Consider the following 6,000-nt stretch of genomic DNA (forward strand, 5'->3'; position numbering starts at 1 on the left):
GGTTCCCTGCGTGACCTTGGGTGAATCACTTAAATTCCCAGACCCTCACTTTCTAACCTGGGAAGTTAAAGGCAGTCATTCTTCTCTCTGCTTTGCTTTAATTGCAAGCTCTGTGTCTTACTGTGTGTGTATGTACAAAATGTAGCACTTGGGAGACCCTGCTCCCAGCTTTAAAGGGTCTTTGGGGGCTCCTTTAAAACCTATAATACTAATGCTTGGGGGTCAGAAACTTCATTGAGAACTGCACCCTATTGTGTATCTGATAAATGCTCTTAGAGGCACCTGATTGAAATCAACTCCAAGAACACCTGCCCATTGACCCTCTTGCTTATGATGGGCACATTAGAGACAGAGGAATATTAAACAGCTCTCCAAAAGTTTTTTGAACTAAAGGGTGGGAGTTGCAGGTTCGCTTTTCCCTATGGATTCTCTCAGACACGTTGCCTATTGATTGATAGACTTATTGATGAATTATCCAGCAGAAATCTATACCAGTGGGGTCAATCGTTTGTAATTACTAGCAGATCATGCTAGGGTCTGCTCCTGGAGCACTCCTCCCTGCACAGCTCTTTCAGTATGCATATCACATCTCCCTGCTTGTAGCAGGCTGATGAGTGTGTGCAGTTAGTGCAGGCACACACATACTTCTGCGCTTTCCCTGAAAGTGGAGCATTAGCAACTGCAGTCAAAAAGCACCCCTGCTTCTTCAGCTCTGGTGCTAGCAGCCTCTGTCTAATTCTGTCTGGAGGAACTAGGAGACGGCACGGGAGGCAAGTTTAAAAAGGACCTAGTGACACCCTGTTGTCACATCTGGTGTCATGAATCTACTTATTAGTAGCCCATTGCCAATTACTTTCTTAGTCTCATCAATAGTGTACACTCTTCTAGAAGACTGTCTGTCTTGGGAGGAGGGAGCACACTGCTGAAGGTAGGTTGCAGTCTTCCTTTAAAATCTTTTGCTGAATGTTTCTGGCTGTGTATTTCCCTTGCAGACATTCCTGTTCTATGCAGTTTTCTATTGTGTACCGAGGTATGCCTTTAGCAAAGCATAGCAAAGGATATAATTGGCCAGGTATCTTTTGCTCAGAGAACTGTGCCGATCATGTTGTTAAATGGCCAAATAATTTGACTGGATTAAAGTTTCAGTGCAGATGACAACTCCAGCTGCATATCAGACCACAGACAAATAGAATGGCAGGGTTACTTCCAATGTGAAATTTCCAGTCAGAGGCTTCCTAAGTGTGGCCACGCAACATTGCTTTTTAATTGATGTGTGTGTTAAGATTATCCATGCTTGCAGTATTAGTTGCCATTTGTGTACATGTTTGGAAATCAAGGATATACTTTTTAATTAACTTTGATCATACTGTGGATGGCGACACACACATCTCTAAAAGGGAAGGGGAGTCAGATGTGCAATTTCAACTTGCTTCTGTAGTTTCTCACAGGTATAAATCCAGTGGGTAAAACTGTGCCAAAGACAAGAAGTTTGCTGTTATTGTGAATTTCTATAAATGTAACAGTCGAGAAAACACTGAATATTAATTGTTCAGATTTCTCCTCCCAAGACTTTATAGCAGTTACGACACTGGAAGGCAGTGGAGCCTTTACAGAAAAGAAATTATGACAGCTGTGATACTGTGATATGTATAGTCCATTATTTTGTTGCATTGAAGCACCTGATTGTACCTTTCAGCTGCTTGTAACCAACTTGATTTTGCAGTTATACTTGTGGATTCTTTTTCCTAACAGGTCAATGTTTCTAAATACAATGCAGACATTTCAGGCTTCTTCATTACCAAAGGTGGAACCCCAAAACTTCTGACACGTGTCCCAGTATTTTTTACCATGTGGTTCAGTTGATGCAGCCAATGATTTTAATATTAAATTGCTATCATTTCTTCTTCTGCAAGAAAGGTAAACTAACTTAAGGGTATTGTCAAAGAAAAACAAGCCTGGTCATTACTCTCTGCATTTCAAGTATGAAAGCAGACTTTGATTAATGTTCCTTCGAAGTGTTAAGAAAATTCCTTTGCCTGTATTTTACAAAAAAAAAATAAAAAAATCAGGCAGCTGAGTTGATCGATCCTAGAAGAAATAAGAGAGAATTGTCCTGAAAATAATCAGAATGCATGCAAAATGTATCCATACGGCTCTTGGAGTCTTGAATCTTAGGCACATATACACATTATACTTGAGTAGCCTGAAAAATTAAGTATTGCAAGTTGTGTCCAAAACTCAGGTGCTTCTTGTATTATTAAAAACATATTCCAATAACAGGTCGTATCATAGATCATGGTAGCTATGCAACCGACTGAAACAAGCTAACAGAAATCACCTTGTGCAATCTTTTAAAATGCTGGTGAAGGGGAATGGAGGGAGGACGGGGACCTCTTGTTGGTAGTCATGGCTATTTCTTTAGAAATGTAAACAGCACCTCGTTGTAAGTGCCTAAGTCTCGAAACCGGTCTCAGTGGTAAATGTGTTTAATAGGAATCGACGTGTACATGTTCCAAGTTGATTTAGCTCTTCTAATATCCAGGGGTGCCTCTTTGGAGACCTGTTCTTTCTAGAGTTGGACAGTAGCTGTTCACCAGGGACAAGGTCGCTCCAGCCAGCATGCCGTGCCTTTCCGAGCTGCACAAGCTGCTTCAGCACTAAAGCTGTGCTAGGCTGTCACTTTGTGTCTCATCTTCAGAGAAAAGAGGAGGGGGGAAAAAAACCCAACCAGTTTGTTGCTTTCATCTGTCTTAATTGTTAATGGACTATGAATCACTCAGGTACGGGATGTGAACTTTGGAGTAAATTTTTCTCCGGCTCTGGTCATGCCTGATGGGCAAAGACTACAGTCATAATGTGAATTCAATATGTATAATCCATTCATGCTTTAAAACGTAACTTTAGCAGGTCAGATCCTGTTCTGCATGATAGTGGTAGAAGCCCAATCACACCACCGAGACCAATGGAGATATTGGGCCAGGTTTTTGCTAGTATAAGCAAGAGCAGAAGTGGGCTGCACAGGCCAGATTCTCAGCAGGTGTGTGAACTGGTTTAGACCTTCAGGTTTCAGCAGAATGATGTGGCTTTCTACCAGCTGAGGTTCTGGTCTGATATTTTTAGAGGTTATTTCAGCACATAATATTATGTGCAGACTCGTAACTCTCCAATATAGTAGGAGAGAACCTCCACCTGCTTGCAGGGGAGGGAGAGCTGTAGGAATGTAAAATCTGTTATTGTCTCCTCGCCAAAGCCAAGGAGACAAAAACATCTCCATTTCATTCATCTGATGATGAATACGGTCTTCCCTTTTGCTTTACTGCATGCCAGGCTCTCTGCAATGTCAGCCCCCCTGCTGCCTGTACCCTGACCCCAAATGTGGTTTCTGTGGAAGCGAAAGGTAATTCAATTCAATAGCTTGCCTATTCCACCCCTGAGCCTCTTGAAAGCTATCATCTAAAAAGCTACAGAAAATGCATTTTTATTCTGGATTGCTGGTTAAAGCAGACTGGAAGAGAATCAAACACATTTTGCTGCGAGTGAGTCTCAGTCACAGGGCTGTGTTTACCTTGCCAACCAGCCCTCTAGTGTTTTAAAGTACTTTATGCAAAGAGGTCTGTTCAGCTGTTGAGTTCTCTGCTACCAAAAGTGTAGCGAGTGACAAGTTTGAAAAACCTCACCAAAGGTTCCTGGATCCAGTCACACTTGGATGCGAAACATTGGGGAAAAGGGCACAATGTCCAGCAGGCAAACTGAGTCGAGAGCAAAAGTTAGAGAACCAGGGTGATGCCTATCCATACCGTGTACGGCTATAAGACACACCAGCAATTGTATGATTACTACTGCATGCTCCTTTAAAATGAAACCAAAAAACCCCTTCACCTGTTTAATCAACTAGCTTATGATTTTTTTAAAGATAGTTATCTATTTACATGCCATATCAAGCTTTCCAAAACAGCCTTCGATTAAAAGCGAGCTGCACCAATAGCATACTGCACGCATCCTTAAGCACTCTAATGAGTGATAGCTGTAAATGAGAATAAAGGAAGAAAATGCCATGCAGCTTCAATATTGTAGAGGAGTAAGTTCCAGATGGCAAGCCTTTTTATAGCAATACACTGGATTAAGTTTAAGGCTCCCCTGGCTACTACTCTCCCGTTTAATTTGTCTTTCCTTAATGCTATTTCAGGATGTTTTCTTGCTAGGTAATGCCATAAAAATGTAGGGTTTCAAACACTGTGTCTGTTTCCAGTAAGAACTTTTCCAGATCTCTGTGAGCCTTTATATATATTTATTTATTTGTTTGTTTGTTTGTTTTTTTATTACTATTTGTATTTTCTAGCAATTATTGGGGTCCTGTAGTCAGGAGCATCAGAATGAATTCTAGGTGGAACATGGAGTATTTCATCTCTTTCCCCACTAACTCATACATACTGAAATAGAGCCAGGTGACTTACATACAGTACAACCCTAGTTAACAAAACTTCATGTCTCAGGATGAAGAGATTTTCAGTGTGCTGTTTACAAATCTATAGCCTGAAATTGGTTCGGGGTAATTCAGTTTGGCCAAAATTCTAATTGGGCATTACCAAAGTCCTAGCCTGGTGGTAGTCCAGCTGCTGTCTCTGTTTCCTGGTTTTAGGGAATGATTTTTCTTCCCCCTTTATTTGTGACTTTGAGAAACGGCTTCCCCTCATTTTCCATTCAACACATTGCTCCATCCTTGAGAAGCCAGAGCAACAACGGATACACCACTGTTCTAGTCTAAAAACATACAGCAAGTGAGACACCCAGTGGTGATCATGAGCACCGAGACTGCTTCTCTGGACCCTGCCAGATGACTTCAGAAGCTAAGGAGACAACTTGACAAGTCAGGCTGACCAGGCTCTGAGCTTATGAAGGGGCCTTATTGAGTATTTTATGACCATCATTAACGTAGTATCTGAACCCTTACAATCTTTAATGGATTTATCCTCACAACATTCCTGAGACAGGGAAGCACTGTTGACCCACTTTACCGATGTGGGGTTGATGACGAGAGAGACAAATGCAGTATTGGCAACCCCACCGCATCAAAACTCCTGAGAAACTCTTGAAAATTAAGAGATTTGGAACGTAAATCATGAGATGCTATTTTGCAAGTGTGTGTGCACGGTTCATGGGGCAAAAGCAGCAGGGTGCAGAGCCCCAGCCTGCAGTGGGCAGCCTGCCTCTGCCCTGTGCAGAAATCTGGGGGGGCACATGCCCCCCATGCCTCCCCCCAGGGGTGCGAGTAGTGGTAGGGAGCCGAGCTCTCTCTCCCCTGCCCCCGTGCCTCTGGACAAGCCGCCCAAGAGTCTGTTGTATGACCTGCCCTGGTCCTGGGGTCCCATTCACCCCAGCCCCTGCCCCACTCCCTCTCTCACCATGGAGGGCCTTGATTGGCCCGCCTCCCCTTGTCCCTTCCCCTCCACAGACTTACCGGCTTGGTGCTCTCTACATGTGCCAGAAGAAAAACATCCCAAGATTTGATCTCTCTGTCAGGAGATCATGAGTCAGAGTTAATTTGACTTGGAAATTGGGAGTCTCATGATCTTTGCATGAAAGTTGGAATTACTGTGAATAGTGTTTTTGAGATGGCAACTCATGTCAACATATCTGATGAGCTTGGGTACAGATAATCATTGTCACAGTGGCATGGTTTTCAGTGAGGGCTGCAAACCATCCAAGAGCTGGAGCAGATGCTTGAGCACCGTAGCCCATGCTGCCACAGCTATGTTGCTTAGTTAGTTTAAAAGTAGCCTGGGGTATTTCTACAAGACCTGTGATGTAGACACAGGACATATATGGCTGAACAGGGGGCTGTACACAGATGGAGCACTAAATAAGTTGGCCATTTTCCCCCTGGGTCTTGATTTTATAGATTTCATAGATTTCATAGACATCAGGGCTGGAAGGGACCTCGGGAGATCATCGAGTCCAGCCCCCCGCCCAAAGGGCAGACTGTTCCAGACCTTGGGGGCT

At 43.2% G+C, this 6,000-nt stretch overlaps 1 long non-coding RNA gene across 1 annotated transcript in view; it reads left to right on the forward strand.

The window, feature by feature from the left end:
• Positions 1 to 284: 284 nt before the first annotated feature.
• Positions 285 to 6,000, forward strand: part of LOC109306816 — a 32,050-nt gene continuing 26,334 nt past the window's right edge. Inside the window, exon 1 of the long non-coding RNA XR_002100121.1 lies at positions 285 to 928. This is a non-coding gene — a long non-coding RNA (uncharacterized LOC109306816). The remainder of the gene's footprint in view (positions 929 to 6,000) is intronic.

This window comes from Crocodylus porosus, unplaced genomic scaffold, assembly GCF_001723895.1.
Source record: "Crocodylus porosus isolate Cpor-Errol unplaced genomic scaffold, CroPor_comp1, whole genome shotgun sequence".
In the NCBI taxonomy this organism is placed as follows: Eukaryota; Metazoa; Chordata; order Crocodylia; family Crocodylidae; genus Crocodylus; species Crocodylus porosus.